The sequence below is a fragment of the Triturus cristatus genome, chromosome 6 (genome assembly GCF_964204655.1).
Source record: "Triturus cristatus chromosome 6, aTriCri1.1, whole genome shotgun sequence".
Lineage (NCBI taxonomy): Eukaryota > Metazoa > Chordata > Amphibia > Caudata > Salamandridae > Triturus > Triturus cristatus.
The window spans coordinates 1,038,275,396-1,038,292,413 of NC_140589.1; the positions used below are offsets into that span (position 1 = coordinate 1,038,275,396).

Sequence of the window (17,018 nt, forward strand, 5' to 3'; positions counted from 1 at the left end):
ACCTCTGCTGAATAAAGTATCTTCAATGCAGGCATTTGGATCACCAGCACCTCAATGAAAGCCTACTCAATTATGAATCAGGACTCACATCACATCCCCACAGCTTCTTCAGAGCCTGCCATTGCGTAACGCTTCTTTGACGCAGGACTTCGCCTCTGAAGCCCCTGGTCGATGTCATTCTCAACATCCTTGCTGATGGCCTGAACTTGTGACTTTCTACCGTCTGGTGCAACCAGATAACCACAGTTGGAGCTTAGTGTTTCTGGGCACCATTTTTACTTAAAAATTTAAAATAGCATATTTTTGCTTCTACTGATGGATTTGTGTTGTCTTGGTGTTAAATAGGTTAATACATTTTGTTCTATTTTTCTGAATTGGTGTGGGATTTTTCTTGTGTTTTGTTTTCACTTTATTACTGTTTGAAGTGCTGCATACACACTTAACACATTGCCTCTAAGTTAAGCCTCACTGCTTTGTTCCAAGCTACCAGATAGTTAGGCACAGGTTAATTTGAGGTTAGCTGATGCTTCACCCTGACTGAGATTGTGGTTTCCGCTGAGTAAGATTTCACCCCTCTGGACCAGGAACCCAATTTACAACATTGGAGTTCTGCTGTGAGCTTTGGACTTGTGTTTGTGCAGTGCCATAAAATGATTTAGTGTTACACTAAAATCCCAGATAAATAATTTGAAACCATTTCAAATTTCTTTTAAATTCTCCTTGATTAGCTCTTTGTTCTTTTTCCAAATTTACCATCAATCTACCTGACTACCTGTGGAACCACCTGCAAGGATGGAGTGTGAGCTTGCCTACTTGGATCAACACACTTTACCTCCAAAAGGCCTTGAGGGCCTGGGCAGAGTCCCACCAAGTACTGGCAACAGTGGATGACCAGGATGATGAGGATAATAATGAGAAGGAGCAAGACCAGGGCCTGGATGCAAACCCAGGGATGCAGCACTCAGGGAAAGGGAGGACATGTCTCCTGAGGTCGAACTCCCCTGCAGGTTGAAGAGCAGTGTGTCTTCCCAAAGTCTGACCGCAGAGCAGCTGGTGAAAAGGAAGGCTCAGAAGGAATTCAGGCTGAAGATGGCCGGAGTCAAGATGGAAAAAAGGAAACTGTCAATGGAGGAGAAATTGGCTTCAAAGCGTCTGGCTCATGAATGAGTTTCAGAGAGGAAGACCCAAAAGCAAGGGGGACAGAGTCTAGCAATATTGGTTGCAGCATACTCGCAGGGCCCTCTGGTGACAAAGGGTCCACATCCCCAGGAATCAAATGCCTAACTTTATTGTGGGAGATGGCATTGACAAGTGGCTTGAAGCTTATGAGGTTGCGCCTGAGATGAATAGGGTCCCTGAGGAACATTGCAGGGTCATCTCAGGAAGCACATAGCTGGTGAAGGGCGGGACACCCTACTGGCCCTAGAGAAGGGGGAATGGATGAAGTATCCTCCCCATAAAGAATACCCTTGTCAGGAAGTGTGGCCTCACTCCAAAGAAATATAGGGAGAAATTTAGGGACAGCCAGAAGCTGCCTCATTAGTCCTGGATGGATTGTGTGGATTCATTTTGCAAGGCACTAAACGGTTGTGTGAAGGTAGTTAAGTAAATGATTATCAGGGACTGTACCTTCACAACGCATCCTCAATGCAAGCTTTCGCATTGCAAGTCCCTCGTTGACGCCCTCCTCCATGACTAAAGAGGACTGTGCATCTCAGTTCCACAGCTTCTTCAGAACTGCCGGTATGTGGTGCATCATTGACGCAGGACTTTGCATCGCAACCCTGTCCTCTGTGGCATCCTCGATGTTGACGAAAGACCTTGCATTGCAGCCTCATAGTTCCTCAGAACTGCTGCTGGGTGACGCATCCTCAACACAGAATTTAGCAATACTTTGCAACCAAGATTTAAGGTACTTTTGTTTAGTAGGCCTAGCTTGGTCTCTGTATCCAGCACGCTCTCCATTACAATCGACCTTAACTTGTGACTTTGTCCCTGTCTGGCACGACCAGATAACCACAGTTGGTGCTTAGTGCTTCTCTGCACTATTTTTACTTAATACTTTAAAATAGCATATCTGTGATTCTACTAATTAGTTTTTTTTTGTTAAATAATGTATATATGTCTTTCTTTTACCCTAAATTGGTGTGAGATTTTTCTTCTGTTGTGTTTTCATTTTATTACTGTTTGAAGTGCTGCATAAATATGTTTTACATTGCCTCTAAGTTAAGCCTGACTGCTTTGTGCCAATCTACCAGAAGGTTAATCACAAGTTAATTTGAGGTTTGCTTGAGACTTCACAGTGACAGAAATTATGGCTGGTGCTTGAGTAGGGGTTCACTTCCTCAACCAGTAACCCAATTTCCTACAGATCGAAAGGGAAGCCATGGCAATCAAGTGGGGCTGCTGACGTTTATCACTTATATCTGTGTGGATGGGAGTTCTTTATCATCACAGACCATAAACCACTGGTCCCACTCTTTGCAGGCACGTCCCAAAACCCTCCAAACAAGGATTGAGAGGTGAGCTGTCCCTCTGAAAATGTACAATTTCAAAGTCACCTATCGGCCTGGTGCCTACAATCCAGCTGATTTCTCATAACAGCACCTGCCACCCAAAGACACAAAGATCAAGGCATAGATAAATGGACAGAGAATTTCGTCAACATGGTTGTGCAGAATGTCTGCCCCAATGATGATATAGACGCACAATTGATTATTGAGGGCCTGCGTAGAATTATTTGGAACAACCTGCTGGACCACACCCCCGTAGAACTCATTGGATGAGGCTACTATAACCCAGCTCTGGTGTCCACCAAAAACTCAGCTACACCACAGATGGACTTCTGCTGAGGGTGCATTACATTGTCATCCCAAGAATACTTTGGAAACTGGAAACTGACTTGGTGCCTAAGGAGAGAGTCAAAATCAAAGATCGACTAATTAGAATGTTATGGTTCCCTGGGATGGACGAGCTAGTGGATCATACTGTCTGGCAATGTGTACCCAACCAAATCACTGGAGATGGAGCAGTGTCCGACCCTGTTACGACTGGAGAATACCTCTCTCACCCCTGAACTCACCTAAGTGTGGACTTTAGTAGCTTTCCGGATGTGAGGTCTGCTGCGGTTATCATGGATGATCATTCTAAGTAACCAGTAGTTGAGTTAACACAGTCCATTGCATTGCGACCAGTGAAGCTCATAATTGCGAGGACAATCACCCTATTTGGACTAACACAGGAGGTCAGAATGGACAACAGGCCCCTGTTCCAGGGACAAGACTTTGAAATCTACCTCCAGAACCTTGGAGCATGGTGCAGAAAAGTCAGTCCGCAATGTCCTCAGGCAACGGGGGAGGTCAAGAGATTTATGTGGACTCTCAACAAGATGCTCTGAATCAGGGTTAACCTGAATGTCTGCCAACTATGATTCCTGATGGTATACGGGCAAACACCAAAAACTAAATGGGGTGTGCCTCAGTGGTCCTTCTGCTGAAGCATCCTGCCCGTGTCAACATCCTCAGCAGCTGTCGCTAATGGTTGGCTGTGTTGCAGGGAGACCAATGAGAAAACTAGCAAAGAAAGAAGGGCCGTTGCACCCATGCTCCAAGTGGGGGACACAGTATTTATCAAGGACCACCAACCATGCAACAAGCTCCAGACCCAATTTGAGTGACCTGGTGGGTCACCCATATTCAAGAGACGATGGTCACCGTGACATGCCAAGGAGAAAAAGTGACCAGGAACGTGTCATGGTTCAAAGTAAGGAGTGGAACAGAGAGTCCAACCCCACCTCAGTGACTCGGACCAGAAAGAGAGAGGGAGATCAGTTTCACCATGGTTTCCAACCAGGAGGCATCGGTCAGAACAGTCCTATGCAAGACAACAGTACCCCAATCATGGCTCCCTGTCGAGGGGGCTGTGGCCTGCCTGGTGTGGAATCAACCAAGAACCAAGGATACACTTTGGGGTCCAGCCCACTAACCACACAGCCATACAGTCTGCAGCCTCTTCCAGAACCAAGCAGAATCCTCAGGGAATACATGTGGAATTTGGAGGAGGTCGTCAAGTCCAGCCGACAAGAGGTTACCATTTTGTGCTGACTTGAGGATGAATGTAGAGTGCCACCCCGCCTCCACGTCGTCTGATGGCTACAAAGCACACACCCTAGAGACCAGGGTCTGCGGAAAGGCATTTATAAAGGGGCTGTAGACCTTTCGTGCCCACACCCACTGAATGCATAACTGTCTCCAGTCAGTGCATCCTTATTATAACGCTGCGCCAGGCCCTTGCCCAAGGTGCCCCGAACCACTACACAGTCTTCAAAACATCGTATCTCCCTACTTCTGACCTTGCCTCATTTATCCAGTAATATGGTCTGTTCCAACACTGAGAAAATTGCTTCCAAATATAACATATTCTCTGGCCCAATAATTTCCAAGCAAGTCTTTTACAGTTATTGTCTAAGCGTTGGTGGAGGAAATGATAAACCTAGGAGAAACTGCGTGATACGAAAATAACTTGAGTATTTTTCAGAAGGGACGATTAGGCAGTAGCATTGCAGCAAATGTTCACAAATGGCGGCCTGTGCTACTGGGAGACTCAAATGCAGTTATCTCTTTAGGTCTTGCCTATGCAGCGCGCATGCGCTCAGTAGGAGGACCTTTAGCCGTCGCTCTGGTCATTTTGAAGCACACACTGGTGCTTGTGGCGGCATCCACCTTGCGGGAGCGCGCAGGGGCACGCCACAAGCACGAGTGCAGAGCTTGAAAATGAGCAGACTGTGCATGCACGCACGCACCACTCCCATGCTCTCTCTCTCGCTCTCTCTCTCCTCTCGCTTTCTCTTTCTCTCTTTCTCTCAGCTCTCGGCTTGTGAACGGGCTCTAAGATCCGAGCCGAGACATACCTTTGGCTCGGCTCTCCCTGTTACTTGTTAAGCTCACCCACCTCTTCTAACAGACACTGCACCTTGGCAATCACAGTATTTTGCCCAATTACCTTTCACAGCAAAACAGTGTTGCTCGCTTACAATGGTTATTTTTGTAGGCACAACGAGATTAAGTGATTTCCCCAGAATCATAAGATGTTAAGCCGACGCCGAGAATCGAAACAGTCGTCCGTTACTACCGTAACACCACATCCTCTCACAGTGTTTAAATCTCACTTTGTATGTGCGTACAAAAGTCAGATTTAAACACTTTAGGCGAACATGTAAACATCACAAACCCTTTACAGATGACCGCCACCAGTCTTATCCTACGGCTCGCTGCGGGACTCCACTAAAATTCACTTCAAGAGACGCCACTACAGTAACCCATCAGATAGTTCGCTGCAGAGGGCTTGGGGTAGCTACAGGATCCAACCACCGCTCATTTCGACACATGCTCCAAGCTGCTATTGTATACTCCGATCCCCTCTTTCCATCCAGAACCACCGACAGCAGCAGTTACCATTGCCTACCCTGGCCTAGAAAGGACGCCATTGCTCGGTTTGGGATATATTAACTCATCTCACAGGGGAGTGCTGCACACTGGGAGACACCGCCCGATAGCCAGGAAAACTGCTCAGTTCAAGCGCACGTGCGACTTCATAGCCTGTCAGCACTTACGAATTCTGAGCTGTGCACTTGGATTGGCTGGGGTGCTGTCAATACGTCAATCTTGGGTCGCCTGACACGTTAGCAGCACCGCCGACTCCCAAAGGATTTCCTAGAATATGTTCACTTGTGGGATTGGTTGTATACGACCTGGAAGTGTTGTAATCACGGACAAATGACATCCATTAAAAGATCAACAACGGGACACAGAGCTTAGGCTGAATTCACGGAGGATCAGTGTAAGTAGGAGACATACGGTTACCTGAGGTACAAAATAAATTTCAAGCAACATAATCGGTTTGTTTTTTTATTTTCGTAACATGTTTCTATACAAGATCATTCTTCTTTTCGGGTCAGCATCCATATAACCTTGTAAGAGTTGGCTTCGTATTCATTGCATGATAGTCGGCATTAAAAGTCACGGTAAATTGAGAACTAATTTCTGGGGGTCGACGTTCTCAGAACACATGCTACTTTTGTTGTCGCAGACAGACGTAGTACCAACAATTTAAATAAATGCAGCATGAACTTTACACACCAAAAAAATCTAAAGTCTTAGTCTGTTCTCAAGACATGGTGTTTACTCAAGCTTGTGGAAAAGACAATTTCAGTTATTTGTTCGATAGGCTGATCTTGAACCCCGAGAGTCAAGATCACCATATATTGCAATTGCTGGGGCACCAAAGCTGGTTAAACCTTAGTCAGATTTGCCCAGCTATATTTGTGTGAACGTGTCCCCGTGTGCGTAATTCGGAAAGACTGTGAGTTTGTCATGGAGGAGTCTTCTGATGGCAGCGAGGTTATCGCATAATAGTGGAATAGCTGTCAAGCAAGGTGACTGCAAGATTGGAGTTGACCTGAAGGAATATATGATTACTTTACTGGCAAACGACTCATACAACAAGGAACAAATAATGAATCACTTTATAGGCAATCAGTGTTATGCATATAATTCAGAAATTTCATTCTGGTTAAAAATTCAATTTTACGTGTTAAGCTTTTGTTTATTATGCTGTAGCTAGTAGTGAGAACGTAGCTCTCCTAACAGGTTGCTACATATCGCCCAAGATGATATATACTGCGTTTTTGGTGGTGGACAGTGCAACTTCACTAATAGGTAACCACCTGGCTGGTGTAACTTCACAAGTGTATTTGTAAAGCACACTTTCACTGCGACAGGTATTTTGGCACTGAATAAGATGTTTATTGTTATACAAATCAATGGTACTCATTTTATTGACTTCAGAAGGATGAAAGGCAGAGTGAACTGCCGGGATTTCAACCTGTGACCATGAGGTCAAACATAGGCGGCACAGTTGACGTATTAGTCCACTGAGCCAGCAGACCTGGTGTGACAGTATTTGTCAAGTACTGCATGTTCAGCTAGCACAATGAATAATGATAAATATATAGTTAGAAGGATTTTTAAAAGCAAAACATTTTTTTTATACACCCAATTGAAAACTAGTGATATTTAGTCCACATGATTCATATGACCCCCAACCAGTTTTATCATAGAAGACAACAATATTGTAAAGATGGCGTGATATCTATTAAGTGAATAGAAGCAATGTTAAGCGGTGGCTAGGCAGCACAAAAACCAGAACTGTAGGCCTTCATACAAGTCAGTCATTTCTAACATTGCTATGATTACATATGCTTTCTGGTGCCGTTGGCTTAGGGGTATGGGGTACTGGCCAACTGGTAACACCATTTTTTTTGTTATACTGTTTTACACATTGCCAACGTAGCTCTAAATCATGAGACACTGTATAACCACAGAAATATAGAATATCCAGAATGGAACTAAAAAAATAGACTGACTCAACAGAGTGTATATTTCTTTAAACGTTTTCAATTTGTTATTTTTGATTACATTTGTTTATACCCTAATGTTTCCCTCACTTTTCATTCTATGTGGTACGTGCATTTTACTATGGATGCCCATCCAGTTAGGAATGTGCATTCGCGCCAATATTGTAATCCTCAATCAATTGCCACAACTCTCAAGGGCTCAGCTGTCCACTTATGACAGATGATGGTCATTATTATTTGTCATACGACATCTGATACAGATAGTATTGTCACATATATATAGATATATTATCTACTGGCGGTCGCCAGTAGATAGTTATAGTTAGGACCGAGTTCCCATAGGAAATCTGAAAATTCTATTTTGAATATCTTTGGCGCCGGTTGACGAATCCTCACGAAATTTTCAAAACTAATGGGGCGCTCCGCTCAGCTCCTACCCTGAAAGTCTTGGGGTGATTCGTCAAGTGGGGGCTGAGAAAAAAGAGGGGTCCCAAAACGCATTTTCCCCATGCATTTTCCCATAGGACCTTTAGTCGAAGGTGCAGCCCGAACGGCTGAACAGAATTACTTGAAATTTGGCAAAGAGGTAGTCCTCAGGTCAGGCATGTGCCTTTTGCATATATGGTGTCAATCTGTTCAGTAATTCCTGAGAAAATTGCAGTTAAAAGTACATAAATATCTATATGCGCACTGTGCGCGCACGGTGCACGCACGGTGCGCGCACGGTGCCGTGCGCGAGCGTAATTCTGATTGGTGGTTAGATGTCAGTCAACATTCGAATCGGTCGAAATCAGGAAGTGTCGGACGCCATTTTGTGTGTGGCAGTGAAAAAGAAAGGTGGAGAACGTGAAAAGGGGGCAGGGTAGAGAGTTCCTGACCCCCTAGCCTTTGTCAGGGGGTCCCTGAAGGACCGAAGGGTACAAAAATTTTTTATTTTTTTTCAAAAAATCGTGGGTTGCGCGCACGGTGCGCGCATGGTGAAAAACCCTTAAAAAAAAAAAAAAACATTTTAAACGAGCCATTCCATATTACAGGATACAGTCAATCTATAACTATATACATAGGTAGTTTATTGTAAAATAAATATATAAAAAATATAATAATACATACATAAATTAGCATTTAAAAAACCTTACAAATTCACTAAAAAAACCATAGGTTTCACCCACGTTATAGTTAGAAATTAGCATTTACAAAACCTTGCAAATTCACTTAAAAAACCATAGGTTTCACACACGTTATAGTTAGGAATTAGCATTTAAAAAACCTTGCAAATTCACTGAAAAAACCATAGGTTTCACACATGTTATAGTTAGCTGGACATTTCACTCGTAAAAAACCATTGAAATTCCCCCGTTATAGTTAGCTCAGCTAAATATAACTCGGGCGACCGCAATCCACTGCTGATGACGCCACATATTACATCACTCATGACATGGTCAGTGACATCACTGATGACATCTCAAATGACATCACTGATGACATCACTGATGACATCATCCAGTGAATATGTGTCTTTCTGAAAAATAAATATTTTTTATATATGTATATCTAAAGGTTAATGGAAGAATAAATGGGTAAATAAGTGTCTAAATGGATGTTTTTTTTTGTAAAATTAATTGTACAACTGAATTATTAACAGTATCTTAGTGAATACAGTGATGTAATATGTGACGTCATCAGCAGTGGATTGCGGTCGCGTGAGTTATATTTAGCTGAACTAACTATAACGGGGAATTTCAATGTTTTTTTACGAGTGAAATGTCCAGCTAACTATAACATGTGTGAAACCTATGGTTTTTTCAGTGAATATATATATATATATATATATATACACAGTAAAAGGTTCCCAGTAAAGTGCGCTCTCAGTGACAACAGAATCCACCAGATTTATCAATATTCCAAGGGTTGTTTATTCACAACATGTTTCGGCTTACGAAAAAGCCTTGATCACATGAAAATTGATCTTAATTTGTTTCTGTTCTGTTTCTTCCTACAGGAGAAAAGGAAGGGGCCCAGACACCACACTCACTTTTCACGGGCAACCTACCTTTTCACCTTATTATCACAGAGCACTTTCATTGAAGGGCAATAAGGGCAAGGACTATCAGAATTTTCAAGTATGATGTTTTTTATTTTTATGTTAACAATTATTCTCACCCAATGATGTAAGATTAGGGCACTTGCCCAAATCTTTTCAGTTGTGATATCGGGGTTCCAGCATTTCTGATGAATAGACACTGCTAATTGATTCCTTTAAATTTAGCTTGAATCCCGACAGATGTGATCTCATTCGGAAGTGCCTATGAACCTTCTTTGCAGGCACCATTATTTGGCCGATAGGTTGATACTTATATCTGGATAATTTTTACCCGGCATGTAGTGTACAAGTAATTCTATAAGAGACATTTGATATTTCAATTTGCGATTATTTCGTGATTTCACGCGCATCTGTGATTGTTTCAAATACAGGGTATTTACTCGCTATATGAGAATCGTTGTAAACCTGAATTTTATAGTCGGACGCTACAATGAGACATCTGCCTGGAGAATGTAATTCTATATTTTATTGAACTTTCTGTCATTGTTGAACATTTATGTAATATTTAAGCAAGCGTTATAGACATTACAAGATTTCCGCCATGTGTCTGGACTATATTCAGTTTTTGTTAGTCCTATGTTGATGTCTATGTCCTTGCTTTTAGCTTTATTTGTCCTGACTCGTGCACACATATTCACGTGATCAAGGCTTTTTCGTAAGCCGAAACATGTTGTGAATAAACAACCCTTGGAATATTGAAAAATCTGGTGGATTGTGTTGTCACTGAGAGCGCACTTTACTGGGAACCTTTTACTGTGAATTTTCTACCGGTGCGCACCGCCGGCGTGTGTGCCACCTCCCTTTGGGGCCCCAGGGGTCGGAAGGAGAATCTTTGTGGAAACGATATATATATATATATATTTATTTATTTATTTATATATATTTATTTATTATATATATATAATTCCTTTTAATACAGGTTTTTAAAGTGACTGCTGGTATGGGATGATAAACCTTGACTTATCATCCCATACAGGCAGTCAGCAAGTGCCTCTGGATCTTTGCTGTTGATGCTTTCATGCTTTACTTATTGAGTGTGAGGCACTAATTTTGAGGATAGATGTTGCTAGTGTACTTGGTGTTGGATTAATTAAATTACTGAGCTCTCACTGGCATTTAACATTCAATATCAGAGAGACAGGTCTCTGGTTGTTATGTAAGGGTTTTTGTTGTGGATCTTGGGTAGAGCAGAATATCTTCAATTTAAAGTGTGATCAAAAGGCAGGCTGTATAATTCTTCCATATAGGGCATGTATTCCCAGGGAACCCACGATTCAACAACAGCTATGCGCCGTGAGCTTCAGCATATATTCCCCTGGGAAGATCAGATGAGCTGCTGGTAAGGGACGCAGTCTTTGGCCACAGGATTAAACTTTTGATTGTGTAATCTAAGGTAATATAGGATTTAATTTCTTGAATGGTGATATGTAGTCTTGGGGCAACATAGTAGTCATCTTATAGGCAATATGTGGCCTTAGGAAAGACCAAATTGGTCTCCTTGTAGAGTGGATATAAGCACAGGAATCTTTTGAGCATTGCAGCATAGATCTTGTGTAATGTCACACAATATGCAGGATTTTCTCCTGCTAGGTATTGTGTGATTTTAAGATACAAGATTATTTTCCTGGTCGCATGTATACATGACATCTTCTGATTGTCGGTGGGGAAATCAAGTGTATAGTTCAGGTAGGAAGATGATACCTCTGCAGTCTTGTGTTCAAGACCAAGGTTTGTAAGACTGCTCATAAGGTATTTTTGGGACTTTTGAAAATATCATATCGCTTGGAAATGTCAAAGGATAGGCATGCCATTTGCTGTTTGTAAGCAACAATGCTTTCAGGTCTCTCGGCTACCTTACCCAGAAAAAGTATTACCCTTGAGTTGGGACAGTGATCAAGTATGGCCATTGTTGAACCGCCATGGTCACAAGACTGTCACAAGCTCTTCATTCCTCTAGTCACATGAGTCCCAAGAGACATAATTTAATTAGTGTTCATTGAAGCTGACTGCCACGTTCATAGAGGGCTATGTGTTCTAACCTCTTCCTTAGTAAGCGTGTGAACAAATGTCTGTCATGGAATATTTAATTACTTTATCTAATAACCATGTAATGGATTTGAAGCAAATCTGTCTACAGTTGTGAATCCAAATGCATTTGATGATTTAACAGTATTGTTCAGAAAGACATTTTTTTCTTCAGAGTCTTAGATTACTGTTGTAGTGTTTTGGTAAAACACCACTGTTCATTGTTCCACTACTGCAGTTACTGTAAGAGTTTAAGAAATGGTAACATTTGTTTTAAAGTCTGATTCTTACGTGTTGCTATATATTGTAATCTATAATTATCATGTATTTTTTAATTAAATCTATTTTAATGGTTTCTGAAAGGGAGCTGTTTGAAACAGTGCCGTAGCTCTTATGGAAGCATTTCCCAAAGAGCCGTTGCCTGATTTGGAGAAGCGCCTTCTCCCAGCTCTTGATCTTAGAATTTAGTCTGGTTTTAGATGTTTTTTCGCCCTGACCATAACTCTCTGTTAGGGTTAGAATTCTGAAGTCTCTCTTTCAAGTACTTTGTAGTTCTATGTACTACTGTATATACGAGAGTTCTAGATTTAAGTAGAATACTTTGCAGTATTGGCAGAGAATGCACCTTTTGCAGAATAAGCTAGATGCAATTTGTCTGATGTACACCCTAACTTCACTATTCTAAGTGCCTGCAATATCCCAATGTAGGGTTTCAAACATGCATATATGTAAATGAATGTAGCCTAGTTTGGCACTGTCTAATGCACTTGTAATGTTGGCCAAATGTTGCTCTTCAAATAGAGGTGTAATTCTTAATATTATGTTGATGTGATAGCTCTTTGTTTAAATATATGAATGCATTTTCATGTCTAAGGGCATCCTGTCATCAGATAAACCCTGTGTCTTTGTAGATGGTGTATCTTTGCTCAACAATCCTTTCTGGATTAAAGAAGTGACTGCAAATCTAGGTGAATAGTTTCAATCCTTTAGTTGGAACAACATTTAACATGAATTATTTAGTGAACAGAAATTAGGTAAGAGTATCGAATGTCCGCCTTTTCACATTCAATTTGAATGTATTAAGTTTGAAAAAGTTTGAGAAAAATGTTAAATGCTGCTTTTTAGGTAGAGCCTAGACAGCGCTTGTGCTGTCTTGAGACATGTTGTATGTACTTTATGGGGTTACAGCCACCCATTGCTTTTCATTTGTTTCTTTCAGTGTTCATTAAAATCCTTGCTTCCAAGTGGTTAATCTTTCCTATTTGCCCCTCTCTTTCCTTGGTTGTTCACTCCTACAGAGCAACTCCCCATTACTTGTAGTCTTCTACTTGTCCAATTTTAGTTACTGGCTCAGGAACTATTTTATAAATTCCGAAATAGCACTTCACACAAGCTTTGGTGTTTATTTCCCTTGATCAGCGTGGTGCCCACTTCACTGCAGCCAAGCTTAATCTTTCAGCACGGCGCTCGTCTGTTTTATTTATTTCTATTTTCTACCCTGGCCAATGTGTTTGCTTCCAAATCCAACCCTGATTGTATACTTTGTATGAGAGGGTATAATGAGATCACAGGGGGCTGCTGTTTTTTTTTTTAGTGGCTCTTCCCAGCAGGGATGCTTTATTTAAAATAGTAGGGTACCAACATGGCTGCTACATTTAATAAAATATGTATTTGCAAGCACTTCCGTTACTTGATGACTCTGCCCGTGGGTTATATATTCCAGTCCAGTGTTTCCTTCTGTAAACCACTGTGAACCCTTGAAGCAAAACTACAAATGCCAGTATGCTTTATGTTAAAAAAAGATTTATCAAAATGGGGAGTTCTGCACGCTGATCCCACGTACCAACATGGCTGCTACATTTAATAAAATATGTATTTGCAAGCACTTCCGTTACTTGATGACTCTGCCCGTGGGTTATATATTCCAGTCCAGTGTTTCCTTCTGTAAACGACTGTGAACCCTTGAAGCAAAACTACAAATGCCAGTATGCTTTATGTTAAAAAAAGATTTATCAAAATGGGGAGTTCTGCACGCTGATCCCACTAGCATGCATTTAAAAATAAAAAGAATGCTTGAAAATATCTAAAATGCAACACACAGATTATTTATCTAAATATTTTGTGTCCATAAGGAGAAACAGGCACAAAAATGTTTACCAAAACACTGCGGTGGCAGCTTTGGGACCCACAAGGACATGACTGGCATTACTTGTTTATCAGGTCCCTCGAACTCGCCCCTACCTTCCATGTTTGTATCAGAAATTATGAAGAGTGGACACTCCATGTTATGACAACGTTTCTTTAGTCATTTTCTCTTTATTCTCCCCCTCCCACCCCTTTCCCTTCTCTTCTACTCTTTGTGCAATCCCATTTCTCCCTACCCTTAAACAAAACCAGATATTCAGGAATGGCGACCGGAGGGGCCCAGTCATGAAAGGGCTGCTTTTAAACGAGAAGGGCAGTACTCTTGGCGGGTAATGGCTGGGCAGTTTGTGATCACCCAGGTCAGCAAAGAAGAGGTGAACAGCCCCCTGAAGGAGAAAGGTAAGGGACCCTACAACTTAGCAATTATAGGGGCCCCTATTTCACACACCTACCACGCCACCAATCAGTCCTCCTTTGTAGCAACTTTAATAGATCACTGCCACCTGACAACTAGGGGTACTTTTTATTGTATTTTTTTTATTGATTTGAAAGATGGGGATGGGCATAGCTTTAATGCCCTTTGATCTTCACATGGATCTTAATTTATCCTCGGTTAGGTTTGAGTACGTCGCCCCGTGCTTTAAGTGTGCCGGGTCCATCTGTGTCTCAGACCTGGTAGTAACTAAAAACAGACTTTGAAATGGGTCCCTTTCAGGCCCGGTATTCTTTTCCTTGTTTCACATTTAAAAGAAGCATTAGCATAGCCAATACGTCTCGCCTTTGGGACCTTATAAGTGTTTAGCCATGCAACAGTTAATGTTGTTGCAGTAAGGATATTGAGCTGCATAACTAAATACTTATAAGGTCCCAAAGGCGAGACCTATTGGCTATGCCAATGCTTGTTTATGAATTAGCAGCTAATTTAAATGCTCAATCTAATGCACATGGGACCATGTTCTTATCTCAACCCACATTTCCCTGGCTCCCAATAGAACCAATGTAAAAGGGATGGAGACAATTACAAACATCTTGGTCACTGAGGGGCAGAATCACAGAGCAACAATTTTCAGATGGTGCTATGGCAGGCCCGGCTCCAGGAATTTTTATTTGGTTGGGTCAAGGGTGCATTTGGACGGGCCACTGCAGGACCAATTTGTTGCTTCTTGTGGTAGCCTACAAGGCCTAGATTACATCATACCTGCAAACAGTCCCCATGATACAGCCAATAGATTCTGTGTGAATACAGAGCATGTGGAGAGTTATTTGAAAGTAAGAGCATGTCTGGACCGCAGTGCAAACCCTCAAATTCCAACAGGCCAGGCTTCAACACAAGTACTTCCAGGCCCAATTATCCACTTTTCTACCATCCCACTCCTGTGCACCTTATCTCACAGCGGACTTTGGGCCCCAGCCCCATATCAGCCACCATCCAGCTCCACTTTCATTATTCCTATAAAAAACATTAGTAGTATCACCTTCAAACCTAAAACATTGATTATAGCAGTAAATATAATTAGCACGCACTTTAAAATATGTTCCACAATTGCCCTAATTACCTGACTGCTAATTAAACAAAAACAGAAAGGCCATGACAGGGCCAGCTTTAGCGCTAGTGTGAAAGTCTTTTCTGGTGCCCCACCACTGACCTCTTTCTCCGCAGATACCATTACTTCCACCCTCCAACAGTGCCCCTCATCACTCCGTAGCCTCTCCCCTCAGACTCCCTCACTACCACTCTTATCCCTCCATAGCACCCCCCCTATGACCTCCTCCTTGGATTCCCTCACTGCCACTCTCCACCAGCCTCCCCTCATCTCTCCGTAGCCACTCTCTCAAATGCACTTCATTTGTTGTATAGCGCTACTCATATCAGTGTAGGGTGCCACAGTACTTTACATCACGCACATATTATACTGAGACAAGGAATCATTCAAGTATGTAAATCAGTCGATAGGGAATGTCAATAAGCCAATGAGGATTACAAGGAGTAGGAATCGCGTCATCTATAAGAGTGGGCAGTATAATTTAAGAGGGTTTGGGCTGGGGAAGCAGAAACTCAGGATTTAAAGCATACCCCAGGGGTTAGGGGTTGGCTTTACTAATAAAAATGTATATCGGCCAAAACTCTATTTAGCAAAATTAAAATAATGAAAGACTGGGAAAGTTCTAAATATATAATAACACAAAACAAAGTGAAGTTCTAACTATACCATTCACATTTGTGTGCAGATCTATGATGACAGTTCAGGAGCATAACTTCTGAACTGCAAGTAAAACAAGAATCTCTGTGACAACGCCAGTAACCCACTGAGCTATCTACATAAAATACAGTTTATCTGCATTTTAGAACTACCAACAAAGGATTGCTATCCAGCAGGATCATTAATCACCAGTTGTCTTGACATTTTTATTGTTTTCTTGCATCCCTGATAAAAACGATTTAACCCCTTGAGTGCCCGCCCCTTTCCCCGCCCTGTGCCGGCCGTTGCATTAGCGGGCGGGGTCTATGACGAGCTGGACTCGTCATGGGCACAGTGCAACCGCGGCCCATGACGAGTCCAGCTCGTCATGGGCACTCAAGGGATTAAATGAAGCATACCAAAGTATGTGCCTTGCTGGGCCTGTGCAGATTTTAAAAATAAGACCAAATAGTAACACATTCTCTTACCTACTCAGATAGTAAAACTTTGTGTCGCAGCCTGATCTGATAAGCAGCTGCAGGGATCAGTAAAGGTGAAACAGAATAAACAAACTTATTTTCTCCAGTGTTGAAATAGAAAAAATAGAAAAAGAAAATATCCTCGCAGCAGCAGGGTGGTAGGCAAAAGTTACTATGTGCCAAATAAAGAATTGTTCCCCCTGCCATGTCCGTATTGTACCTGCAGTACAAAGCCTACCTTTCTAAAAGGAGTTACGTGATTGGGTCTGGGCTTTTTCTCACAGCCATCCCCAATCACGTACTCCCAGAACAGGAAGAAAACCACCGTTCGAAAGGACGTTTTAAAGTGTACTACCCATTTTCTATTGGCCTTCGTGCAGTAACTGCGAGGGCCATGTTTGGGTGGGCCTGGCCCACCCGGCCCACCCGCTAGAACCGGGCCTGTGCTATGGTCACAGCTGTCGGCTATAGAACTGCGTAACCAAGTTCGAGTCTCAGCTTCGATCAACGTCATCTCGTTTCTGGACAAATCACGTGTTCACCTTACTTTAAAAAAAAACGGATGCGAAGCGACTTTTTGTAATGTAGTTGATGCTCATGTAAAGCGCTCCGATACTTCTGGGTCGAAGTTCGTGCTATATGAAACTGCAAAAAAATAGCAAAAATTCGCAGGT

The 17,018-nt window shown here is 42.2% G+C and overlaps 1 protein-coding gene across 6 annotated transcripts in view; it reads right to left on the reverse strand.

Moving 5' to 3' along the window:
- LAMA2 (laminin subunit alpha 2) overlaps positions 1-17,018 on the reverse strand; it is a 3,129,796-nt gene that overhangs the window by 1,817,451 nt on the left and 1,295,327 nt on the right. The window lies entirely within an intron of this gene.